General features: G+C 44.2%; 1 long non-coding RNA gene across 3 annotated transcripts; it reads left to right on the top strand.

Moving 5' to 3' along the window:
• On the top strand, positions 1–27,985 carry LOC309539650. 3 transcript variants are annotated; one of them, XR_014222911.1, is made up of 4 exons: positions 1–1,121; positions 8,083–8,191; positions 15,697–15,785; positions 26,617–27,985. It is a non-coding gene; the product is annotated as an uncharacterized lncRNA (long non-coding RNA). The 3 variants fall into 3 exon arrangements; XR_014222912.1 differs by lacking the exon at positions 1–1,121 and adding an exon at positions 1,486–1,788; XR_014222913.1 differs by lacking the exon at positions 1–1,121 and adding an exon at positions 7,222–7,944.
• Positions 27,986–27,996: the final 11 nt, after the last annotated feature.

Genomic DNA, 27,996 nt, shown 5'->3' with positions numbered 1-27,996 from the left:
GTATAAAATTTTGTCGACACCCAAAATCCTGTGTGGAAAGGTGCATCTTGACCTGGATACCTCAGTCAGTAGAGCACTCTTAATCTCAGGGTCATGGGTTCAAACTCCACACTGGCCAAAGGATGCCAACATTTCAGGGAGTTGGACTAGATGAGCCTTGTGTTCCCTTCCAACTCTACAGTTCTATGACCTGACACTGATTATATACAGTGATGAAGCCAACTATGCCTCAGATGGGAGGGCATTCCTCAATTTGGGGGCCACCACAGAAAAGGCCCTCTCACAAAACTTCACATAGCGTCAGAACTGCTAGCAGGGTCATCCTTGCAGGTCTATATTGGAATAGCTTCCAAAACAACTACTCTATTCCCAACTCAGGAGTGGAAAGCGAAATACCAGTGGACAACAAAAGAGGTTTAAAAATACTTTCAAAGCAAATCTTTAAAAATGTAACATAAGCACTGATAACTGGGAAACACTGGCCTGCGAGCGTTCCAGTCGGAGAACAGCCTTTACCAAAGGTGTCATGGACTTGGAAAAAGCATAAACTCAGGGTGAAAAGGAGAAAAGAGCTAAGAGAAAGTCATGTTTGACAAACCCTCACCGTGATTAGCTCCTGCCTGGAAACCTATGTCCCCACTGTGGAAGGACATGTGGATCCAGAATTGGCCCCCTACAGTCACTTACGGACTCACTGTTAAGACCATGTTCATGGAAGACAATCTTACTTTGCTATGATTGGTCGCCATAGAAGAAGATTGGAAGAGGCACTCCTTCAGCTATTTGAGACCCAAGTTGTTTAGGATTTTGCCTGTCAACACAATCACCTTGAATTGGTATTATCTAATAAACGCATTCTTTTTTAAGGTGCTACCAGACACTTCATTTTTAACAGGATGATTTCTGAGCCAAACACAAACATTGTATAGACAAAAGTAAAGATAAAACCATTAACCCTTACTCAGTGAAACCTAGCTTTTAATTTCTATGGCGTTGTTTTTCAAACTGTTTTCCCTAGGAACGATGGGTTCTTCAGATGCTTTTCAGGGTACCCTGATGAGAAGGCCAGAAAACTGAACTAGCTGTCTTGGCACTGCTCTCCTGCACATGTCTACACAGAAGTAAGTCCCATTTGAGCCTGGGGAGATGTAGCCTCAGGAAATGTGTATAGGATTTGCAGCCTTGAATTAAAAAACTTGCCTGGTAACCATGGGCCAAGTATACAGTCCAGTGGAGCATGGATCTCTTCATCCTTCCTCTCTGCTACTTGGAAGAAGGCCACATTTGGCTATTTGTGTTTCCATCCTGGTTGCAGAGGAACATTAAAATGCTGGCTACTAGCTACTCAGCAGGCTAGTAAGAAAATATGTCAGACTAATGAGAACATGGGAGTTGGATCCATGCATTAACTACTGAAAGTGTGATTAGTCTGCTCCAACAGAGGAGGTTCTATAAGGCATCTTGCCAGTTGTTTAAAGCTTGCTTGTTTCTCTGTCCAAGCTAAGCAACTTCTTCTCAGTCTTCCCATTTCTTTCTTCCTCTCGGCTAAAGTCAGGCTGTATAATGTTGCTTGCAGTGTGCTGTTGCAGTAACCTAAGCAGTATTTGCACTGTGTACGAGGCTGACTCCTCTGTCAGTAATACTAGCATTCTGCTAAGAAGTTCATTAATTTACGGGGATTTGGTGTGAGCCGTGAGGAAGCCAACTCTGCTTATGATACCAGATTGTTTAGGGTGGCTAAAACAGAAAAGGATTGCAGATAACCCCAAAAGGATCTTCCCAGACTGTGTAAGAAAGTGCAAACTGATGCATATTGGGACAAAAAAAAAATCTGATAACTTGACATACACACTAATGGGGCCTGGAACAAGAGCTTGGGGTTGTAGTTGGCCAGCATGACTAAGCCGCTTCTGGCAAAACCAGAGCAGCACATGGAAACTCCATTTACCTTCCTGCCGTAGTGGTACCTATTTATCTACTTGCCCTGTGCGCTTTCAAACTGCTAGGTTGGCAGGAGCTGGGACCAAACAACAGGAGCTCACCCCATCACAGGGATTCGAACCGCGACCTTTCAAGCGGCAAGCCCAAACGGCACAGTGGTTTAACCCACAGCGCCACCCGCGTCCCTAGTATTGTTAATAACTGATACGTAAATACTTCAAATAAATAAAGTTCTGCCTCACCTCTAAAAGGATATTGTAGAGCTGGAAAAGGTTCAAAAAAGAAGTTCTTACATTATAAATGTTGTTATAATAATAATATTGTTCTGAAGACATCTCAGTGAATCTGAATGCAAAACAAACTTGCACCCGGAAGTTATATTTTACCTCAGCTACATTCCTCTTTCTGGTTTAAATTGTCTTCAGCTCCCTATTAGTTTTGTTAAAACAAGATGAGACAGTAGCATTCCAGTTAAATATCACTTCTCAGATTAATATGTTAGTCTATGATGTACTTTAATTTCCTCAGGGACGAAGAATGTTGTTACAAAGCATTGTGGTTATATAGCTGTTATGTACTGTAAAAGTATGAGTCAGTAGTCCTTTAAAAAGTTAACAGACCTTTTTGTTCCAGGATGTTCTATCTAGAAAAAAAAAAGTACTGTAATCCAAACAACTGAAACAACTAAAACTAAATCCTTTGGTATTCAAGCACGATATAATATATCAATCATAAAACAATAATTTGATGTCTGACATTCTTCAAAGGTAAATTATATTTTGGTAAAAACAATGCAGCGTCTCACACAAGATATGCGTGGTTGAAGCTTGTATTGTTTTGGAGGCCTGCCTGTTTATGAGAAGCTTGTAAATGAAGACTAGTTTCAACCATGCAAGCAGAGCTGTAAAATGATCATGGCTGCGGGCTGCTTACACAACTGTACATTTGAAGCACATTTCCTTCCTCTCAAAGGATCCTGGGAACTTTAGTTAAAGGTGCTAATTGTAGCTCTGTGAGGGGTAAACTACAGTCCCCAGGAATTTGGGGGGTGGGTGGGTATGTCCTTTAAATATATGTTATGCAGTGCTTTATTTCTAAAAAAAATGTTTAGGGGTACTCTCATTTTCCTACTCATATTGAAATACTGCCCCACAATGAGGCCAAACTTAGATTCACAAAATGTTTAGGGGGTATGCATACCCCCAGAAAAAAAGCACCAATGTTATGTATGCAGCCATGATCATACATGGACATAGCATGAGCAAGGGAGAAGCACACACAAAGTGTGTGAAAGGCTTTACTGTCCATTGATGATAAACAGGCAGAATGAGCAAGCCTGATTTTCATTTCAAACCAGCTTTCCTGTTCAGTTCTGGGTAATTGGCAGCAGTAAAATCCCAGGCATTCTCCCGTCATGTTAAGTAAACGTGTGGCATGTGTGTGCAGGGATGAACATGTCATCACCACACCAGTTGACATTTTCCACAGTTGAGCAATACATTTATTATGACCAATTGAAATGCCATGAAGTAATGAGCAAGCACTCATTGTCTTCTTTCTTTCTTTCTTTCTTTCTTTCTTTCGGACCAGCTTTGCTTTCTTATAGGCCTTTGTTTTGTTTTTTTACATGTCCTGGAAAATCAAGATGCTGAAACACATGGGGAGTCTCCACTGATACAGGGGCAGCTGACCATTTCAGACAGGTGCCCTCCAACTTGTGGAATGTATAGTTAAACTGTGGAACTCATTCCCACAGGAGGCAATGATGGCCACCTACTTGGATGGCTTCATTTATTAAATAAAATAAAAAATGTGCTGTGGGAGGGGGCGGGGTTATTGGGGTTTGTTGTTGTTCTATGTATTTTGTGGTTTTTATATTGTAAATTTACGTTGCTATCTGCCCTGAGATCTGCAGAGGGAGGGCGGTATACAAATTTAATTTAAAAAAAAAAGAGAGGATTAGACAGATTCTTGGAGGATTTGGCTATCAATGGCCGCTAGCCACAGTGGTTAAGTTCTGTCTCCGCTATCGGAGGCAGTATGTGTATGAACGGCAACTGCTGGGAATTGCAAGTGCTGTTGTTCTCAGGAGCTAGCTGCTTTTGGGCTTTCCATCGGCAACTGGCCACTGTCAGAACAGGATGCTGGACTAAATAGACCACTGGCCCTTATACAGCTTGTTCTCATGATGGTGATGAAAATGACAATTTGGAGGTTGTGGGGAATAGAGCTAGCACATTGATCTTTGTGGCTGTGATAAGAATTTTAAGGTCTTAGATATGTGATAAATGTTCATAAATGTACCAAGCAAACACATACATAAATAAATATATAAACCACATGTCTGAAAACCCCACAGAAAAAAAGTCCTGAACAAATTGACCTCAATTATTTCTCTGCAAGGTCAAAGTGGGAAACCTCCCCATTATCTTTTTCCTTCACAAATCCTGTCTTAAGGGCACATTTAAGATATGACTAGGGTGTGAGCCTGTGACCTGGCTCAGGAACTAAGTATTTATCATTACAAAAGGCTGGCCAGGCTCCCCAGGCAATCCAATCAAGTGACCATTAAACAGGTAACCTGTAGACCGCCTTTTCTGTGATGTAGGTATGATGTATCTGGGGTGGTGGTCTTAGGTTACACCCCTTCTGTGCTGTATGTATGATGTATGGAGGGGTGGTCTTGAGCTCCAGGGCAGGGAATTTAAAATGTCTATATAAGGCCTTGCGTGCCATTGTTCTGGGTTCCTCCTCCTTTCCTGTGAGTGAGGGGAGCACCCTGTTGCAACAGATCAATAAAGATCAGGCTTACTAGCTGCTTTGCTTCTCAATATTCTCTGGTTGGCCTCTGTTATTTTCTCCTACCAATAGGGAACCTACGTAAGGACTCTATATGGGCTCTTGGATACCCCATAAGGGGGGGAAAGGGCAGATTTTTGTTTACAACATGGCCTCCCAAGAGAGCTATGGCCTTCCAGGACTTTAAATTGTGTCATAGACCTCTATGCAAGTAGAGGAGGCTCCCTTGCTCACACCTTTGCCCTCCAGCTCGTGTGGGGCGGCATAGGGAGGCAGAGCTTCTTGGCACAACTCACCCCAGCTCTCCTCCACATGATGCTACTTCTGTGGGGAGTCCTAACTCCTGAAGAGAGTTTATGTTATGGTGGTAATAGTCCTGGCATTGCACAGCCACATGGCATGGCATGCCTGCCATCTCTCCTCCCCACTCCCTAATACTGTTGTCTTTTTATAGAAGACACCGAACAAGTGCTCGCTCTATCTCCCGGAGCCTGAGAAGCAAACGGACTTCCAGATTTTAACGGAAAGCTACAACACGTCAGTGAACCGTAGCTAACGAATGCAGAACATGGCAATTATTGCACATGGAAGTTGGGGCAAGGGGTTTTTTTTTTTTAGGTTTTTTTTAACACTTGGAGTGTGAAGTTTTCTTTCTGCCAGACCTTAGACTGCACTTTGCACAGGCTTTTTGTCATTAAAATACTCTTATGTAAGCCTAATTGACACAGTTAAAAGAGCTATTACTCACAGATGTCTGTTGCTATAGTAATGGGGGAGAAAGGCAGAATGCTCTTAACCCTTCTCAAAATAATAGACATTATCATATGTAAAGGCATTGTGTCTTTTTTTTTGTAAAGCTCCTCTTCAGAAGCTAGGCACTTTGTACATGTTGTAACAAGGATGAACCCTCATTAAGGAGTTCATAATAATTTTTAACACCTGCCAAAATGATGGAGAGGGAGAATGAATGCAAGTGTAAATCATAATGTTCCAGGATACAAGTTATGCTTTTCTAGTGATCTCAACTTTTTTTTTTAATGGGGGTTTTAGGAAATCAGTATTGTTCCCATGGAATTGAAATTAGTATCAAAAGCTCCAGAAAAAGAAAACGTGGTATTATTTTATGTGGGGGGTTTTAGCCTCTCCTTTTCCCCTCACAAAGTGGTTCAACAATCAGTCCCTCTTCCCAAGGAATTCTGGGAACTGTAGCTCTGTGAGGGGAATTGGGTCTCCTAACAACTCTCAGCATCCTTAAAGTCACAAATGTGAGTGCAATATTGTATTAAGTATGGCCGTCCTGTGTACATGTCCTGTGTACATGTGAAACCTGAGAGAGCCCAGGACCCTAGCCATTTGGTAACTTTCTTCCACCAACACTGCTGCCAACCTGTCTGCTATTGCCCCTGGAATACAGCATTAAAAAATGGATAGCTGTGAATATATTTTTGCTTTCATCTTTATTGTCCTGGGGAAACTCTACTGGTGCCCTTCCAGAATGAAACCCAATACCTTCAGCATGAAGAAAGATGCTTTGTTTTCATATATAAGATACTGAAACGCATTTCAGGATCAATATCAAGTGCAAGTGCTAGTCGGACAATATTGCTTATCTTTTATTTGCAATGCAACCTTCCATGTCGCTATTTACTTGTGCAAAACCTTTAATGAAACGGCTCCAAATCAGGCTGCCCAGCCAACCAGAACATGTCACTCTTGCCTTAACTTTTCTTCCATGCCACAAATGGGTAAGCAATTGGAGGAAAATACAGGTTGAGGCAGGCCCCATCCATCCAGGCTTTTAAATGAGTTTTAGAAGTCTCATCATTTCAGGTTGCATTGTTTGCTTGAAGGATTTGTTGTGCAGCGGTTTTGAAACCGTTTCAGAATTTGTAATGCCAACACGTGCTGCTTTAACTGCTTATTTTTATTGAAATGTGAGGTTGTATTTTATTATTGTATTATGGTGTCAGCTGCTTTGCTTTGCCCTGAAATAGTGGCCTATAAATATTGAAATAAAGGAATAAAGTAGGGATTTGAACCATGGATGTAGCTAGGATTTTTGTTGGTGGGGTAGGCTTTCGTTGGGGGGGGGGGGCAGAACCTCATATTTGTATTGGCTTTTATTTTTATTGATTTAGGGGGGCAGCTGCCCCCCTGGCCATGCACATGATTTGAACCTGGGTCTATGAAGTAGGACCACTGAGAAGTGGGTACACAGACTGTATCGATGTACTGCAAGCCTTCAGTCAGCTGGACCCCCAGACTCTGAGCTCCCCCCCCCCTTTTTTTTAAAGTAGGTCTAGTCCTCTTGGAAATAAAGTGATGGAACAAACTGTACATGTACTATTCACAGCCATTTCTGTGAGATGAGCCTTCCTGGTTTCCCCCACCTTTCATTATTTTTAGAGTGAAGTTGGGGCTATGGGTGTTGGCAGCAAGTCAGGTTAATTTTATGTTTCATTTTATTTTTCTTTCTATTCTCTCTCCTTACTATAACTAACTGGTGAATTCTCAGACTAAAAACGAAAAGGGAAGGGGAAAAGTAATACTGTATTTTTTTAAAAAAATTATTTTTTTAAATTTCAGATGATGACAATCTGTGTTATTTTTAATAATGTCTTCTGTGGACTTTATAGCTTTGCATTAACTCTGATTCTTTACATAGAACTTGTGTTCTACTTTACCCATAGAAGCTGCATGTGTACATCACCTTCTGTCTATTACTCAGAGATCTAGAAAACGGTATCTTTGTTCCAGCTCAAGTACAATATGTTCATGCAAAGTCTACACACAGGCCTTCCATTTCAGATACTGTGGTGTATTTTGACCTGGCAGCCCCATTAACAGCTGAGTTTGTTCTGATAGCGGGACGATGTTTGCTGTCCTTGCCGAGTCTGGCAATTACATCTGCTTACACCACAGTCTGCCTGGTATTTACAATTTAATATTTGCTGCTTTCACTTTTTCAGGTTTCACTGCTAATGCTTTAAATTAAGCCACAAGGGAAGGCTTGAGGCTGAAGAGCATTTTGCCTAACACCTTTCCCAAGCTGTCACTTCTGCCTTAACAATGCATTCCTGATTTTGCCACAGCTACAGTACTGTTGTTTGCTAAAATCCCTGGAAGTAAAACTGCAAGTTTTAATTGTTAGATCAGCCCACTAAAACTTTGGCTGAGGACCAGTTTTAACCAGGGGGGTTAAAGGTAAAGTCTCTCTTTGTGTGTATAGACCTGGTGTGTCGCTATACTAATGAATGAAAAAGAAAATATTAAAAATGGCCTTTCCTTCTTTTGCAGGGAGCCTTTGCTTATTAAATGTCTTTCTGTTTTATTTCTTTAAAGCGTTTATTGGCCTCTCTTCTGCTGAAGCTACCAGAGTGCCGTAAGCATAAAACAACACTGCAACCCAGCAGTTGTACTACTAATGATTGATGAACAAGCTTACTCTCAGGTAAGTGCACAGGATCGTAGCGTAACAGCAGTTGTGTACTGGTGATGTGCTGGCTAAGGGACAATAGGATTTGGTGGGTGCGCTGCTACCAATGTTTTGGTATTTTAATGATTGTATGTTTTAAAGTAGGGTTGTATTTTTTAATTGACCTTACTGATTTTATCTTTTGTAAACCGCTTTCAGGTGTATAAATTTTATGAAAGAATTTTTTTGAACTGAATAAGCAAATACAACATCAGAATGCAAAATTCTACGCTGTCGTAGTGGCAGAATGCCTAAAGCAGGACAGAATAAAGGATGGGCTGTCAGTGGAACAGGGAAACAGGGAAGGAACACACAGGTCTCTTCCACACTGTGGGCACATCCCATCAGTGGCACTTCTGGAAGAATAAATGTCCCTCCCATAACTTGCTCCAGGCAGGCTCATTGGGCTGCCTCCCAATGTCCCCTACTGTCAGGGGGTGGAGGAGGCCAAGCACCGCTTCAGTGGCCAGCTGCTGCTTCTTCTGCCATGGAAGACTGCTGAGCATGAGAGAAAAGGAGCCAATGGCCACCGCTTTTGGCTTCGTCCCCTGGCTCCTTCCAAAATGCCATGTGACGCCACATGATGCATGTGTGATGTCACCTGGCCCCTCAATCTTTGGCGCAAGTTGGTGCCTCTGTCCAGAAGTCAAGTGTTTCTCATTGCTTCCTGTACTTGGATTAGACCAGGAGTCAGCAAACTTTTCCAGCAGGGGGCCAGTCCACTGTCCCTCAGAGCTATATTTTTTGTGGGGGGAATGAATGAATTCCTATGCCCCACAAATAACCCAGCGATGCCTTTTAGATAAAAGCACACATTCTACTCATGTTAAAACACCACGCAGGCCCCACAAATAACCCAGAGGTGCATTTGAAATAAAAGGACACATTCTACTAATGTAAAAACATGCTGATTCCTGGACCATCAGCGGGCCGGATTTATAAGGCAATTGGGCTGGATCCGGCCCCTGGGCCTTAGTTTGCCTACCCATGGATTAGATAACACACAGTGATCCCCCTTCCCCCTTTCAGTTTCCAACTCTGGCCAAGGGCAAGTCCTTTATATGAGCTGGAGAGAAGATTCTAGAAAATATTGGAAATACAAAATAAACTCATACAGGTGTGGATGTTGGGTTGTTTGAGGGTGAAGCAAAACAGATCAGGCGGGGTGATACCAGTCCTTTAAAACCATAAAACAGCTGCCTGCTCCTCAGCCAACAGGAATGTATGTACAATCTTTAGCAGAATAAGCTGCTTGTCTTCCTGGCCAGCTTGCCTCTGTTAATGTTGCCTTTATGGGAATCAGAGAAGTTCTGTCCACAGCAATCTAGTTGTTGCAACTCTGCAGGGATGGTAATAAATGTAATGGAAACAGGTGTCCAATGGAACGGAGAAGCAGATTCCACACACAGCTGTGTCCGCCTCGAATAAAGGTTAATTGTTTCACAGTCAGGAGGCACTTCTTAATGGACAATTGAAAATGGATCATGGTTAATGCTTCCATTAAAAAAATAAAGAAGAAAAGAGTCTTTAACTGCGTAAAAAGCAAAACCCAGCAAAAAATCCAATGTCACCTTAAAGAGTGACAAATGTGTTACGGCATAAGCTTTTGTAGACTAGAGTCCACTTCATCAAATGCATGGTGTTATTCTAAGTTGACAGGTGTGAGTGTGTGTGAGTGTGTGTGTGTGCACACGCACACACACACACATATTTGGGGGGGGAGAGGGAAATAGAGAAGCAGTGAGGTCCGTAGGAAATGAAATTCAAAGAGGAGGGATTGTGACCATTAAACCTTAAATGTACGTAACAAACAGTGTGATGAAACACAAAGCAATGTTGATGAGAACACAAATTTATTGGCAGAAATTCAACAGGAAATGATGGGGAAAGATTTATATCCATTGTCCAGAAAGGCTCCACCTACTTGTTTCTCCACCCTCAACTCTCCTTAACTGTAGGCCAGATTTCATGTTAAGGTAAGGCTATTTTCAGAAAAAGACATTCTGAGATGTTCCTGCCATTGATTTTTATGGCCACTGCATCAGGCCCTAAAGGCATTATTTGAGCTCTTATGCAAACAGGCAGTGCAGTGATTCCGCATAACTTGTATAAGGTTGCCAACTGTTAAAGCCCTGTGCCTTTAACAGTAGCTTGACACAAAGAAATTAAACAGGTGTGTTTTTGTCAATGCAAAAAGGCACATATTTATATATATATATATATATATCTGAGGTGGGGAACCTGTGGCCATGAAGATGCTGAGCTACAATTCTGGTCATCCCTGACTACTGGCTGAGACTGGTGGAAAGTGGAGTTCCAATAACATCTAAAGAGCCACAGCTCCCCTCTCCCTTCCCTGCTTTAATGTAAGGTAAAATGACATACGGGACGCAGGTGGTGCTGTGGGTAAAACCTCAGCGCCTAGGGCTTGCCGATCGCATGGTCGGCGGTTCGAATCCCCGCGGCAGGGTGAGCTCCCGTCTTTCGGTCCCAGCTCCTGCCCACCTAGCAGTTCGAAAGCACCCCTAAGTGCAAGTAGATAAATAGGTACCGCTTTATAGCAGGAAGGTAAACGGCGTTTCCGTGTGCTGCGCTGGTGCCGGCTCGCCAGAAGTGTCTCCGGACAGCGCTGGCCCCCGGCCTCTTAAGTGAGATGGGCGCACAACCCTAGAGTCGGACACGACTGGCCCGTACGGGCAGGGGTACCTTTACCTTTACCTTTTAAAATGACATACATTTATGAGTCCATATTATAGTTCATATTAAAGTGGACAGAGGGAGACCAAGCATTTTGAAAAGATTCGCTGACTATAAATATGTTTGCTGCCAAATCAGATAATAGTGCTTTCATGTATACCAGTGTTTCCCAAACTTGGGTCTCCTGTCAGTTTTTGAACTACAACTCCCATCATCCCTAGCTAGCAGGATCAGTAGTGAGGGATCTTGGGAACTGTAGTCCAAAAACAGCTAGAGACTCAAGTTTGGGAAACACTAAAGTATATAAATCCTTTCAGAGAGCCCTGTAGGACATTTTGAGCGTTTAAGGGCACTACACAGTCAACTTACCTGCACAATAAGATAAAGGTCATTTTCCTGAAGTACACTGGCTTCAGTGCTATAATAAGTGTACTTAAGGAAGTTTATGGAAAGGAAGTTTCCTATTCCTTCTTTGCTGCAACAGTCAAATCTTGAATAAATGAATGAACTCTCCTAGGGAGGAGAGATGGCATCACAGTGAAGCAGCAATGCAGTCCCTTGGCTTATTGTTCTCTTGCCTATGATGACCAGCCAGGTGAAGTGGGAAAAGACCTATCCATTTGTCTCTATGGCAACAGGGCAACCTCTTTGGACATGCAAATGGAAGGACTTAACTGGTTAGCTTAACAAAGGGTCTAGTCGGACTGGTTCACCAGGTTTCCTCTTGTAGATTCTAACATTCACAGGATCATAGTGCTGGAAAGAACCAACGGGTATCATCTTGATTGCCCCCAACCTATTAAAAATACATTTTAATATGATTTATAAATATACATACTGTACCACAGTTCAAGTTCAGTTTAGAAATTATCAGGGTGGTTCCATGATGATAGCAGCAAAATCATAAAATATACTGCTAAATAGGACCATAAATACAGTATTAAAGCACGAATGAAACCTCGGTGGTCTGGAGGCACCTGGAGTAATGTGAATCTTACCATTGGCAGCTGGATCTTTTCATCCTGGCATCTGGAACAGACAAAGTATAGGTTGTGAGTATATCCAGGAAGAATAGTGTTTATTTACTTTTCTGTAGGTTCAACCTGAATGATCTTCCCAAAGATCATTCCAAAATGATCTTCCAAAAACAAAGAAATCTTCACAACATTTCTTTAAAATGTGTTAACAGTGCAACTATATATATATATATATATGCAGGTTTTGGTGTCTTCGGGTGTCTTCCCGTGTAAGAGTCGGGGTGTCTGTGCGACGTTTCGACGAGGTCTCACTCGTCATCTTCAGGCTGGTGCTTTCGGCTTCTTGTTACTGGAACTTCTTGTTACTGGAAGCCGAAAGCACCAGCCTGAAGATGACGAGTGAGACCTCGTCGAAACGTCGCACAGACACCCCGACTCTTACACGGGAAGACACCCGAAGACACCAAAACCTGCATTCCTGTACCCGTGAAAATCTACGAAAGCATATATATATATATATATATATATATATATGCAGGTTTTGGTGTCTTCGGGTGTCTTCCCGTGTAAGAGTCGGGGTGTCTGTGCGACGTTTCGACGAGGTCTCACTCGTCATCTTCATTTCTCGTAGGTTCTTGTCAGCTGGAAGGTTTCCTCCCCGTAGAGGTGAGATATTTGCTTTCGTAGATTTTCACGGGTATAGGAATGCAGGTTTTGGTGTCTTCGGGTGTCTTCCCGTGTAAGAGTCGGGGTGTCTGTGCGACGTTTCGACGAGGTCTCACTCGTCATCTTCATTCTCGTAGGTTCTTGTCAGCTGGAAGGTTTCCTCCCCGTAGAGGTGAGATATTTGCTTTCGTAGATTTTCACGGGTATAGGAATGCAGGTTTTGGTGTCTTCGGGTGTCTTCCCGTGTAAGAGTCGGGGTGTCTGTGCGACGTTTCGACGAGGTCTCACTCGTCATCTTCAAAGATGACGAGTGAGACCTCGTCGAAACGTCGCACAGACACCCCGACTCTTACACGGGAAGACACCCGAAGACACCAAAACCTGCATTCCTATACCCGTGAAAATCTACGAAAGCAAATATATATATATATACACACACACACACACACACTCAAAAGTAAGCACCATTGAGCATAACGGACTGCAAGCCTAAAATGTGCACGTAGAGAGAAACTTCTTTCCAAAAAAAGGTTTTCTAAAAATCTTCCATCACAATGCATGTGTTCAAGAAAGAGACTCAAGGCTGTCAATGATTGTTTATTCCAGTTCACTGACTTGGGCTGCACAGGAAAAGAAAATCCCATCAGCCTCCCTGTGCTATGTTTATATGAGTGTGTGTATACAATGACTATTTCCCAATCTGACTGGGAATCTGCCAAAACTATTTGGTATTCAGTGTTTTTTTAAAAAAATAATAATAAAATTTACTGCATGATTGTTTTTTTAAAAAACCCACCTCAAAGCAGTTTACAGAAAGAACATATAGGACATCTATGGAACCAGAAAAGACGGGAAAGCTTCACCATTCCCAAAATGTATTCTGGCCTATCTCAAAAAATACAGAATTTTTCTGCAACCTCTTTTGTGTGGGAAAAGCATGATATTTTGTAGCCTCACATCCAGAGAAAGTGCCAAACAAGTTGGCAGTGCAAGACTGAAATCTCTGGGGTTTGCAACAGTCCTAGCATGTACAGTGAATAGTCTGTGTTTTCATCATGGTAAATTATGATCCCAAACTTTTTACCTTTTTTTGTAACAAGGCCACAACGTGCATGTGTTAAGAATAGCCTACAATGTGTGTACTATGAACTACCATTCTGGATGAAACTGATCCATGCCCACTGCACATAAGCCTGTGAATAGAATTTTGTGGGTTATTGTTGCTGCTGTTTTTTTAAACAACAACAACAGTTTTATCAAAATGTTAAAAGTCTGTTGTAATCAACTTGTAAACACATCAGTTGTACACAAAAGAGATGCAGCAGCAGGAAAAAAATTAATCCTTTAAGCAGCTGGTTATCTTGGTTTAGATTTGGAACACTGCAAACTGTTTTAAACATGCAAGTCGAAAATGTGGTTTGTCTGCTTGGCTGGGTGTGGGGGAAACAGCTGGATCTAAATAGAAACTCCCACCTGTGCATACACAACTTTTAGTATCCACAATAAGAGTTTTCTGGCCACGCCGCAATTTCAATTTGTCAGTGTTTATTCTGGGCACCCAAGCTAAAAAGTCTTCAAATCCTCTTGGACCATATCTACTTTTCTTCTCCCCCTCACCCGTTTTTAGAATGCATATAAATGCAGAGAATGAATCCACAGGAGGATTTTGGATTTGTTCAGACATTACTTTGCTCTTGCATGGAAGCCATCTGTATAGAAAATAATTCAAACATGTTTTTGTCTGAAGGGCAACTTAAGTAACATGAATTAAGAAGTCACCAAGCATCATCAAGTTAATTTATAAGCCACTTTTCCAACCGATGCACAAGGCAGCTCACAAGAACCGTAAACCAATCAATAATGTACAGTGGTACCTTGGGTTAAGTACTTAATTCGTTCCGGAGGTCCGTTCTTAACCTGAAGCTGTTCTTAACCTGAAGCACCACTTTAGCTAATGGGGCCTCCTGCTGCTGCTGTGCCACCGGAGCACGATTTCTCTTCTCATCCTGAAGCAAAGTTCTTAACCAGAGGTAATATTTCTGGGTTAGCAGAGTCTGTAACCTGAAGCGTATGTAACCTGAAGCGTATGTAACCCAAGGTACCACTGTATAGGTAAAAGAAAAACAGCTGTAAATATATCAAACACATTTCACGGAAATAGTGTTTGGTATCCACATGAGCAATATCGCAAAAGCATTCATATTAAGGTACATTCGGCAACTGGAGTCTGTATGCTTAGTTATTATTTAGAGTGAGTTAGACCAAACTGATTGAACCAGTAGACATATGAGTTTATTGGCTCATTTTAGGCAGTGGGGAGCAGGGTTGACTGAGGAACTCTATTGCAACCAACCACTTTTTGTTAGTGTTTGGCACCTCCTGTTTGTGCCTAAGCGGCTTGCCAGTGGCTGCTAGCCTGTGTTAGTGGAGACCATTGCAAGAAACTGGGAGGAGTTGGCCCTCCCATCTGAGCAGTGACTCTGGGAACAGCTATTTTACTCCACGCCTAACAGGGGTGAGCATCTGAACAGAACAGGGCTGAGGGGGGATTGTCTATCTGTCTGTCTGTCTGTTTCTCTCTCTCTCTCTCTCTCTCTCTCTCTCTCTCTCACACACACACACACACACACACACACACACTCACACACACACCCTCTGCTGCTATAAGCTGAGGCCAGAGAACAGCTGGAGATTTGGAGGCCAATTTGTGTGACGGATCTGATGTGATGGAGAAAGTGGGGAATGGGGTCACTTTTGAGATTTGATTGTGTTATTTATTACATTTACAGTGGTACCTCGCAAGACGAATGCCTCGCAAGACGGAAAACTCGCTAGACGAAAGGGTTTTTGTTTTTTTGAGTTGCTTCGCAAGACGATTTTCCCTATGGGCTTGCTTCGCAAGACAGAAACGTCTTGCAAGTTTGTTTCCTTTTTCTTAAAACCGTTAATACAGTTGCGACTTGACTTCGAGGTAGCCTTTTTTTGAGGTTTTTGAAGACTTTGGTGATTTTTGAAGCTTTTCCAAAACTTTTCCGACACCGTGCTTCGCAAGACGAAAAAAATCGCAAGACGACAAAACTTGCGGAACGAATTAATTTCGTCTTGCGAGGCACCACTGTATATATCCTAGCTTTCCTCCAGGGATCTCAAGGTGGTGTACATTGTCCACATGTTAACCTCCCAACAACCCTGTAGGGGAGCTTAAGATGAGAGAGAGTGCCTGGCTCAAAGTACGTGGCTGAATGGGGGATTTGAACCCAGATCTCCCTCATCCTAGTCCAGCACTCTAACCACAACCCCAGTATGTGATAGTTTCAGATTTTTAATTTCTTTAACGTGCAATTTTAATAACAGGATTTTGACGGTGTTTTCTGATATTTTTCATATGTAACCTCTTGACTGTGAGCTGATTTGGCTTTTTTTGGTTTTGAAAAGCAGCATGCAAAGAGCGGTATGATAGTACAGTTACTCACAAAGTGGTCATGTAAGGCAGTGTTTTTCAACCATTTTTGGGCAAAGGCACACTTGTTTCATGAAAAAAATCACGAGGCACACCACCACTGTGTGCGGAGAGGGAGATGTCAGAGCCCCACTGCTCTCTATGGGGAATCGGATGAGAGCAGACCGCCTGTCTGCTCTCATCCGATCCCATCCGATCTGATCCCCACCCAGGATGGATGGAAAATAGGGTGGACACAGTCCAGCGCCAGCCTAGTGGGCGAAAATTTGACTTTTTTAAAAAAAAAAATCTTTCGAATTTTTCAATTTTTCCCACGGCACACCAGGCAACATCTCGCGGCACACTAGTGTGCCGCGGAACAGTGGTTGAAAAACACTGATGTAAGGTACCCTTCCTTTGTTGCAGTGATAGCTCTCTCTCTCTAGCCCAGCTCTCTCTCCTCCCAGCTGTGGAATGTGCTTGCATGGAAATTCCCTGAACTATTAAGGAGCCCTGGAATTCTTTCTCTGAAAGTGGAGTGATCTGTTTAATAAACTTGACAACTTACCCAATGAACAGTAGAGACTAAAGGGTGGGTGAAGAAACTAGAAAGTAGAGAGCCAACCATAACATACTGACTCTAATGTGGTGGTTGTTTTCATTCACGTATGTTTCACTTGAGACACTAAGAAGCTTTGTTTGCTCCACATGTGAATTCTGTTAATGAAGAAGAAAAATAGATGCAGGCCTGATGTGGGCACCTGCCATCCTAAAGTAGCAGGCCCCACCAGAGCTGACGCCTGCCTGCCTCAGGGCTCCCCATTTCACACTGCTGAGTTGGCTAGACTCTATTTTAAGTTCCCTGCAATAGCATTACTGATGTTCCTGGGCACTGTGGGAAATTCAAACAGCAACTCATAGCCCTCTGCCCCAGTTTGGAGTACAGTGGTACCTCGGGTTACATATGCTTCAGGTTACAGACTCCGCTAACCCAGAAATAGTGCTTCAGGTTAAGAACTTTGCTTTAGGATGAGGACAGAAATCATGCTCTGGTGGCGCAGCGGCAGCAGGAGGCCCCATTAGCTAAAGTGGTGCTTCAGGTTAAGAACAGTTTCAGGTTAAGAACGGACCTCCGGAACAAATTAAGTACTTAACCTGATGTACCACTGTACTGCTGTTGTTGCCACTGTCAGATAAGCCCAGTGTAATATGGGGCCCACCAGAGAGCACTTTACATGGGGCCTGCGCAATGCTGGAGCTGGTCCAATAGGTGATACATTTTTGTCAACATTAAGACCAGTTAGGGGAATAGAATCCAAACTTAGTGTATGAAAATTTCATGAGTCCTGAAATTCTGTGTAGTCCAGGGAAAATCACAATGCTTTTGGCATTACTTTAGCTTGTGTGAATTCTCTGGCTAAACTAGCATTAAGCACAGCTCCAAAAGCTGCCTCTGCTGTCCAGGAAGGATTTGTGACAGAGCACCCTGCAAGACTTCAATTGCAAAATGCTTCTGTCACAATGTATTGATTCCTACTAAAGGCATGGAAAATAACCCTGGTGCATTATCGGTTCAAGCCTTAGTTCCATTATTATCTCCAGTAAAAACTTGAATGACAGCCTGCCTACTAGAGATTTATAGGTGCAAACCATTTGTCTTCAGCAGTGCAGTCAGATTGCTTTGCTCGCTTATTAGACTTGACAGCTCCACTGTAGTGGGCCATAAGTCATTCCCAGATCAACCGTAGACAATGAATGGATTGGAAGCCGTCTAGGGTCAGCATGCCAGCCCAATTGACCTGCTATTATTTGGTTGCACTCAGATATTGTCAAATATTCCATACAGTCAAGAGTGCCCTTCTGTAAATGCATTTCTTTCTTGACTGAATCATGGGGCTGTTCAGAATTCCAAAGGCTACCTCAATATAGGCTGGAGAGGTTTCAAGGCAGAGAAGGAAAATCTCGGAATGTGGCTCTTCTAGAACTTGTACAGAAGTACGGATTCCTTGAACAAATTCATGTCCAAGATGCACAAGCATATACAGTACAGTACGCAGTTTCACTGCATTAGTGGTTATAGTGGGAGGGAATGCAGAGGAGTGTGGCTCTCAGATGTTTTTAGAGCAAGGAGTGGTGATGTCATTGGCTGGAGTGCCAGGTTACGGTAATCTATAGACTCTCCTTGCTCTGACAAGTGAATGAGGCATTCAGGTTTTGCTTTAATTGCATGGAGAAAGTCTGAGAATAAGGTCACTTCCAGATAACCTGTTTATTGAGCGCTCATCCTGATTTGTTTGCGCAAAGTTTGTGGGGAGGTTATGCAAAGTTCCAGTGCATTTTCCCATCACTTTCCATAGTGCAAAAAATAGAAATATTGGGGGGGGGGTTGGAAGCAAGCTTGTTGCACAAAAAGCATCAAGCCCACTTTAACTGTGTGAGCTGAATCTGCTGGTATGAAATTGCATTCTGTCTGAAAAATAGTGACAATCAAGCAGCCTAAGAAAAATAATCAAGTGCCGGGGGGGGTGTATATCCTCCTTAATGCTCACAGTTTAAATGGTAACACTTATTTGTGTATCTAATGAAAAGCCAAGGGTTGCATTTCATCTACCTGAAGATCTCTTGTTAAAACTGTGGTTTACAAGACAAACGTATGCAGCCAAAATAAAGCTCCACTGAATGCAACTGAGTGTATTCCCAGGAAATGGCTACTAGTCATGATAGCTATGTTCTACCTCCACTGCTGGGTATCTCTGGTGGGCAGAGTGCTGTTCAGGGACGCAGACTTATAAAAAATATTGGGGGGGCCCCGGAAAGCTCGTGAAATGTAAATAAGCTCATGAATATGCAAATAAGCTCATGAATATGCAAATAAAGTGGCACCGCCCCCTCGTGAGCGAATAGGGAGAGCGTGCTGCGCCTCTTAATCAGCTCCGGAACAGCTGATATGCGGGAAACGGGCTAGCCGGAGAAGAGAGGGCGAGCCCCCTCCGCTCCGGCCCTAAACCGCTGAAACCGCCAGGAGGAAGGAAATTCCCCCCGGCAGTGCCTTGGGAGTGGCGGTGGTGCTGCGAAGCAGCGAGGCAGGAGCCCCCGCCCCCGGGGATTCCCTAATCTCGCGGGGGACGGCCGGGGCTCTCCGGCTAGGGCGCGCAGCTGGCTGGCTGGCTGGCGAGGGAGCAGGTGGGGAGGAGGCGGGGGACGGCGGCGGCGCTCTGCTGGAAGGGCGCCCGAGATTATTGGGGGGGCTGAGCCCCCCCAAAAATTTTTTTGAGGGGGCTCGAGCCCCCTCAGGCCCCATTGAGTCGGCGCCTATGGTGCTGTTGCACATATGTCCTGCTTGTGGGCTTCCTTCGGGCATCTGATCAGCCACTGTGAGAACAGGATGCTGGCCGAGATGGACCATTGGCCTCATCTAGCTGGCTTGTCTTACGTTCATATGAAACTATGCATCAGGATTGAAGTCATGCCAGCCCTTATAGATTTAGCATTATGTTACGTACTGCTGCTCTTTTGGGATAGGGTTGACAGTGGCGTAGCGTGGGGGTGCAGGGGGGGCCGGCCGCACCGGGTGCAACATCTGGGGGTTAGGGTTAGGGGGCGCAAATCCACGGGTTAGGGGCGCAAATTACTTGCCTTGCCCCGGGTGCTGACAGCCCACGCTACGCCACTGAGGGTTGATGGACCCAGCTACCTGCATTTTATACTTTCCTTGGGATTGTGGCTATGAAGGCTGAAATGACGAGTTCCAGCAGGCAGCTCAAAATTTTCCACTACACAACTTTGCATTACATAGATTTTCAGTTTGGACAGAACAGTTATTTTTGGTTTGACCAAAAAAACCACCTTCTGTACTGGCAAATTTTGACAGACAGACAAGAGAGAGTTGATCTTGTCATTCCAGAAGTACAAGTTGTGACCTCCCCAGGTGCATTCCCTGAAATACCAGACATAGTGCAGACCTTAACTACTATGCAGCAGCTGGAAATCAAGTAACACCAGCCAGACATAAAATAAAATAGATCCACTCCTGTCTGCCAGGGCAAAATTCCCTGTCTCAGTAATGTTGGTTTCCATCATCACATATTAACTTAAGTTGATCAGAAAAGGCATTGGCTACAAGGGGTGTAGTTCAGTGGCAGAGTATATCCTTTGTATGCAAAAAGTCCAAGGTTCAACCCCTGACATTTTCCATTAAGCGTAGGAAAAACTCTGAAACACTGCTGATCTGCTGCCATTCTGTGTGGATGACACTGAGCTTGCTGGACCAACAGTCCAACTTATTGTGTATGGTCATAAAATCCACCTTCAGGCAGCCATCTTGGGCAGAATGGCTTCTGCCATGCCTTCTTCCCCTTTTTGCCTCTTTGAATATGACTTGATAAGGATTCACGTGAGCCTCAATAGTCTCTGTACTTTAGAACAAAATCTGTGCCCATTTTGCATCAGGGAACGACACACAGCTGGGCAGTCTTTATATATTACACAAATTAAATACATCTGCATTTTACTTGCTTTATCATAATTCAGTTTGCTTCTGTTTATCCCGGAAAGGGGTCAAAGAGATGCAGAATTCTAAAGCCCCACCTTCTCACCATCAAAAGTCATGTCCAGACATGTTGCAGGTTTTTCTCTCGCCTTCTCTCAGAGATTACAAATTTACACATGGAGTCTGTATGGGGCATTTTCAAATGAGAACCTTGAAATGATACATGCTGAGAGACCTAAAACACTTTTATCTCAGCATGGGTACAATATATTTTGCTGCCTAAAGTCAAGTAGGAAACGGTGTGTTCTCCCTTCCAGGTCAAGTTGCACAAAATTGGGCTTAAAATAATATTTTTTTCTAGATCAATAGGTAGAGCATATATAATCCACACTAGCGTGCCGCCTGTTTTCTCTACCTATATGGCCCCCCAAACCCAAATCACTGAGGTGGAGCCAGAGGTCAATATCTGTACTGCATATTCTATGGGTTTGAGCATGCTTTGTTCCACCCTCCCTTCTTTTTGGGGAGGGGGCACCCCATTTACCCATGAGGAATTACTGCTGCCAGCCCCTAGCATCTGCTGTCTAAGATGGCTGCCTCATTTTGCCTAATGGTAGGACTGGCTCTAGTTAACCTTGAGGAGACACATACCATTTATTTATTGGCACACAGGCTGACAACCGCTTTTCTGAGGCAATTGCATTCTGATGGACATACTGGTTCCTCAGAGCGCCATTTACCCTCTTGAGTCATCCATTAAGTCTCACTGGACATTTTCCCAGTGAGGGCCTGCTGAGGTAATTTCTAATGATTCGAACATTGGCACCAGAGGTCTGCTGAAGTAATCCTGCTAAAAATGGGACGGATCATTACAATCTGTGGATTAAGAGCTCCAGCAAACTCTGCATGTCAGTGACATCACATTCTGTTCACATGGCCACTTTTAACGGAAAGGAAGCCACAATATTGGAATTGGATCCCCTCTATGCCCAGATCAAGCTGTAATGGTGACTGTCCCCTTTCTCCTGAGCTAGTTGGGGCATCAACCTGCTGCAATTACACAGGAAATGTTTAACTGCACTAAATCCAGACATCCTGGTTTCCAAGTAGACTCCTTGGTAATTGTCTAATCTACCACACTTAAAGGGCAATATGCAAATACCCCTGTAGCCAAAAACTTAATGTAATGTACACAGTGGAAAGCTCAGATCATTATCTCCTTTATTTCCCAATACGTATATGATGAAATGAGAGAGAAATAGATGTCTGGACTGCTGATTCATGTCCACAGTGAGGATGTGCCAATAGAGAGTGTCTTCTGTATGACTTGGATAAACATGTTGCCTTTAGAAGGACAAAGCTGACAGCAGCATCAGAAAATATTATCCAGCAGTTTGTGCCCATAAATATGAGGAATTGTATGTGAACCTACCTGTTACACCTGCACTAGCCAGAAGGCTGGAACATGGGGAAGGCTGGGCTTTATCCAGGAAACTGCTTTACTTGCCAGCCATAATAATGCTCTCTGGATATTGCAACCACAATACTGGTGGGAGGCCAAGGGGTGGGGGACACAGGGTGGGACAGAACTCGGGCCATGTGGGGCATGCTCAGCAGTAGGTACTGGAGCAGACCTAGGCAGTGGGGCACAGTAGGGGCATAAGGCCAAGGTGACAGAAAGCAGTAGGAGAGATTTCTGTGTTGCTGGGGGGGGGGGTCAGCTGGTGGCATGTGTACTGGATGGGCCTGAGGCCAGAATATGCAAACAGCATGATGGTCCACAGGGGAGAACTGGGGCAAGTAGCATCACAGCCCAAAGATCTCCACAGCAATATGGACCTATGGGGCAGTGCCAGAGAGGCACTGTCTCCGCACTGTCTCCTCTGGCTCATCCCCTGCCAGTCCCAACAATGTCCATATCTATGGGTAGCTGCCACAGCAGCACCATGCTGAGCAGACAGCACAAGCCATTGTCACCTTCTTAGAGAAGCAGGCCATGTGCCGCCACCACCAGCTCCTGTGTCACAGAGGCAGCAGAACCACATAGTGAACACCACAAATGCATGTTAAACAGTGTGCCCTGTTGGAGCAGTCCATGTACAGTACTGTAGTAGGGAATGAGCTCCTGACTGAACTTAGGTAAGCGCCTTGGCCTCTTGCTCTTAGGCAGCTATTAAAACTTTACAATGAGTAATGTGATGCTGTGGAACTCTCCTTTCCCTTTCCCCGCACCATTTCCTGTAGTATGTATATTTTTAAATAAGGAGGAGGAGCCTATCTCTGTTGTAGAGCGTGTGCTTGGAAGGTCCTGTGCCTTATCCTGGTGTCTTCAGTTCAAAGGATCAGGTAGCAAGTTATGGGAAAGTCCTGTAACCCGAGACAGCCCAAGAGCAGTTGCCCAGACAATACTGGGCTAGATGGATAAATACTCTGCTTTTGTATAAGGCCGCTTACTGCGTTCCAAAAATGCTGCCCTTCTGCTAGCTGCTGTTTTATTATTATGTTTCATTGAACTTCAGACCACTCCCTTTGTGTGTTCTAGCCTACTTCTGCATCAACAGCAAACTACTTTGCATTCTTTTGACAAGGACAGGTGTGGTCAAGAGCAGAGTTGCTTTTTTTATTTTTGTGGTGTGGCTGTCATCACTTATTTACATGTCTTCCAAGGTTGTTGGGGGGGGGTTAAGTGGGGGTGGGGGTGGTGTTGTCCAGAGATTGCGCACTATCAGTGTGTCAGCCCTGGCTTTTCAAGGGTAATCATCCCCAAATAGGCAGGAAGAAAGGAACTGGAGAATGCACATACTGGAGCAGACTGTAGAGATGCACACACGCAGGGTATAAGATGGTATACAACCCATACATTGAAACCACATGGGTTCCGCCAAAGAATCCTGGAAACTGTAGTTTACAGAGCTACAAATGTCAGCACCCTTAACAATCTAGGCCCCAACAGTTTAGTCCTGGGGGAAAGTATTGTGCTTTAGATGTATAATACTGGCCTGCTTGGGGGTACCTGCTAGTGTGTCTCACTATGCACACTGGCTAAATGTCTCCTGGATTGCATTTTGAGACTCATACCCATCTTGGAATCTAAGACTTGTGAGTCGAGAGGCTACTAATATTGCCACCGTAAGAGCGGAGTGGAGTCCCTTAAGGCAGCTGGGTGGCACCTTGTACACCTTCTTTCAGCAACTCCTGTGGCCAAGCTGGTGTCAAATGCATTGCTCTGCTTTCCTCTGGACCACATCAGTGAGGCCTTATTGTCTGGGCAGCCCACGACCTCCATACACACTGCCCAGGCTTGCGTCCCAGGGAGGTCACTTCAGTGCTGATGATGCAGCTCTTTGACTTCACCCCTGGACGTGCACTCTGTTGTCTCCTGAGACAGACGGATGCCAACATGGTTGAAGCCAATGTCAATGATCTCCTGTTATTAATAAAGGGACTGGAAAGGGTTCTAATTTCCTGACATACAATAAAAGAAGAAATATTTTATTTGCTTTTTATTGAAATTTTCCACAGAAAACAAAAGGCATATAGCAAAAGAAAAAGAAGAAGAAAGAAAAAGGACAAACAAAAAAAGTAAAAATAAACACTCTTATCAATCAATGTTAAGTATCGTCCACTTATTTACATTGCGTTAACATGAAATAAAACAAGAAATAAATGTATGTATAGATAGTTGATAGCAGAGGCAAATACGGAGAAAGAACTGCAGCTCTGGAGCAAAGAGACCTGAAAGCAAAATCTCAAGTTTCCAGGTCAGGTCATTTCTTAAACTGAACTGACTTTTAAAATGTGGTGCTTAATCTTAGTTTGTTCCTACCAGCAAAACTGCAAAGCCACCTCCTAAATGCTTTGTCCTATATTTGTTCCAGTCTTCTTCAATAGTACTCAAAAATTTTTTCCCAGTTTAGCATTCAAGTAGGTCACTGTGACACCAGGTAAAGTTAAGAGAACACTGTTACAACATTGGAATAGAAACGGAGATTCAGCCTCAAGTGATGTAGCAGTTACTACTGCTGCTACAGCTGAGTAAAGGCTGCATTGTCCTATAATACTTACTTGGGAGTATATCCCATTGAATTCAGTTGGATTTGTGTCTGAGTAGCCTAGGACTTTCCGATCAGAAGGTCGGCGGTTCGAATCCCCACAACGGGGTGAGCTCCCGCTGCTCGGTCCCAGCTCCTGCCAACCTAGCAGTTCGAAAGCACGTCAAAGTGTAAGTAGATAAATAGTACCAATCCGGCGGGAAGGTAAATGGCGTTTCCGTGCGCTGCTCTGGTTCGCCAGAAGCCACTTAGTCATGCTGGCCACATGACCCGGAAGCTGTACGCCGGCTCCCTCGGCCAGTAAAGCGAGATGAGTGCTGCAACCCCAGAGTCGGTCATGACTGGACCTAATGGTCAGGGGTCCCTTTACCTTTAGCATGCATAGAATTAGGTTGCCCATCTATCATGACAGTGGTTTTCAACCAGTGTGCCATGGCACCCTGGGGTGCCTTGAATTATGGTCGGGGTGCCACAGGCAACACTGACCTCTGTCCCTCTTTCATTCCCTCCCTCCCTCTGATGTGTCTCTGCCTCCCAAAGGCTTGCACAGCTGTTTGCTGCAGCAGCCCTGGCTACAAGCTCCACAGGCGAATGTTGCTTCTGGGGCTGGCCAGAGGGTGCTGGTTGCCAGGAGCTGAGGCGGCCTTGGAGTCAGGCAGGCGCTGTGCTGGCCTTTCTTGTGCTTGCTGTGTTCAAGGCCTGCCTGGAAACTGAGAGTCTTTCCACCTTGCAGGCCCAGCAGCGCCTGCTGCTGTCTCCCAAGGTAAGGTGTTGGCCTCACGTTCACCTTTGGCCGGTCTCTGTTGGGCCAGTAAGCCTGGGAAATCCTCTTCCCAGACCCCCGTGGAGCAGTGTGAGAAGGCACCTTTCTTTGGGGTGGGGAGGCAGCTCAGAGACCAGGGGCGGCAGGTTATCTGACCTATTTGCAAAAGTTGTTCTGTAATATTTATCCTGTGAGGTAGGATTAGCTGAAACCTGGCGGTTTACTACTCAGGGTAACCAAGGTTTTGGCTAACCAAGGATTTGGTGTGATGTCTCCTAAGCCCTGCATCCTCTTTACTGTATAACAATAGCTCACAGGGAACAGGGAGGAGTTCACAGATTGATTAGATGCAATTTGGTCTAATTAAGTCACTACATCAGCTCACAGGACCCACCAAACCTGTTTCTCTGGCCAGTCAGATAAAACATGCAAGGTTTCCTGAAGAGGGGTAAAAAGGTAGCAGTTATGTTAGGGCCCAAATATTCCCTTTTGGAGCTGCTCTAGATTTTGCATGCTTTGGATGTTGTTGTTTTGCAGATGTGGGATGAATTTCCACATCTGCACCAGCCACATATAATGCAAACTGAAAAGCCACAAATCACATCATTGCCTTTGTTCTGATGGAATAACCTCCTTATCTCAGACATGTCTCTTCATGGTTCTCTCTCCTCCTGGACAAGAGACTTACCAGCACAAGAGCTGGAGACTTAGAAGCTATTACATGGGCAGCTATCCGAGGGGCTCACCAGACCACCAATATTCTGCAACAGAGAGTTAAGCACATACCAGAGCACTAACTAGGTTTGTGAAATTAAAGTGGACTGAAGCACTTCCTCACCCAACTGCAACAAATCCACTGGACAATATACTACTGAGTTCTGGCAGTGCGAGGATCTCTGCTTGCACAATGAACCTTCCCCCCCCTTTCCCCACGTACTCCCCCCCCCATCTGCTCTGAAAGGTTGGGGAGAAACCCAGTACAGATTTAAGGGTGTGCAGGGAGAAGGGAGGGAAGGCATTCCACTGCACAAGCAGAAATCCTTGTACTGATGGGATGTGGTACTTAGTGCTACAGAGAGAACCCACTTTTTAATTTTTTTTAAAAAAAACAGTCTTCTGTGGTTTCAAAAGTGATTGGAAAATGCATCAAAAACTGTGGGATGAACAAAAGGATATATAAACGCCATGAAAGCAAACCAGGAAACTAACTTTAGAAAGATTGCCCTTAACTTTCCACTTTTTTATAAAAGAGGAAGCAAAAACCTATATTGAGTGTCCTTATATGACCCCTTTCTTGCTTTCTCTTTCTTCCCTGCAGACTTTGGCTGCAAAGCACAATAATTTTCTCCTGCCCAAGTTGCCATTTGCTTTCTTGTCAACTGGACTTCTGCGGACGTTACTTGGTGGACTCTACTTACACAGTAAGATTTCTCTACATTTAAACAAAAAACAAAAAAACCCTACTGCATCAAAATAACATGTATCAAGTAGTATTATTTTATTTTCTCATCACATCTGCAAGTTGTTGCATAACAAATATAGCTCTCCTACCCAATCGTATTCCCCATCTTCAGATCGCCTCCTTTTAATTCTGAATATACTTCAAGGTAATTTTCCCTTCTCCCCCCCCCCCAACACTTTAATCTTCACCTTCCCTGCAAATCACAAACAGAACTACAAGGCTCCTGTTCCACACCAGTTAGAGCCCTGAAAAGGAGTATTCCTGCTAGAGGAGTTGGAAATACACTGCAACCTATTACTGCAGGTCCCCACTTTTATATACTAGCATACACTTGAGAGGGAGTTAGTTGTTTTACAAAAAACTTGCCATTTAGGCCAGCAGAGTCCCAGTGTGAGAAACTTGGTTGGCACGAACCAAAGTGAAAGACCTTAAGTCACAGCTGAACCCAAACCAGAACGAAACAGACATGAATAAGTTTCATTCCTTGGCCACAACCCTCTTGGGTTATAGAGAGCTTTCAAATACTAACAGTGTTATCCCTGCGGGAGTGAGATGGAGGGCCACACCAGCCAGTGTACACATTTAGGACACATGCACGAAGGAAATGCAGGCTTTTGATTTAGCACTACAGAACTCCTTTCGCAAGGGTTTGCTAAGAGATTCAGGGCCAGCCTTAGCTGACAGTTCTGGGGGGGGGGGTCTCATTAATGGGCACCCAAATAACTCCTACTCCATTATTTTTAACCACTGGATTTTCAGCCCCTGGCAGCAAAACACTGTGGTATTGCTGCAAGTGGCTTGTAGAAAAACATACTTAACATCAGGCCCTGAATAATTAGGATGCATGGGTGTAAGTGTGTGTGTGCCCAATCCTTCAAGACCTTGCTCACTTCCAAACTGAGCATGCCCCTAGCATGCCCTCTCTCTCTCTTGGTTAAGACAGCTGGAAAAATTGTGTGGAGACACTTGCGTGCAGGGGACTTTCCAAAGTGGTCTGGCACTTTGGTCAGAATGACGTCTCCTCGACTCCCTTCATGTTCCCCCGTCACCAGGGTGGGAACTGGGTATTCTTCTGAAGACGAGAGGGTAGCAATAAACGAGGGCTGTGCATTTCCAGGCTCTTTCCCCGCACCTTGCCCAACTTCTCTTGTATTTTTCCACTTGGGCCATGCCTCTCCCTCCCCCCACCCCTCTCCACATTTCGTTCCGCGCACCCCTTCTCCTCCTCTTCCTTCC

The sequence above is a fragment of the Podarcis vaucheri genome (genome assembly GCF_965113315.1).
Source record: "Podarcis vaucheri genome assembly, chromosome: 8".
NCBI lineage: Eukaryota > Metazoa > Chordata > Lepidosauria > Squamata > Lacertidae > Podarcis > Podarcis vaucheri.
The sequence above is the reverse complement of the archived record's forward strand: the minus strand, read 5'-3'. Positions and strand labels throughout refer to the sequence as shown.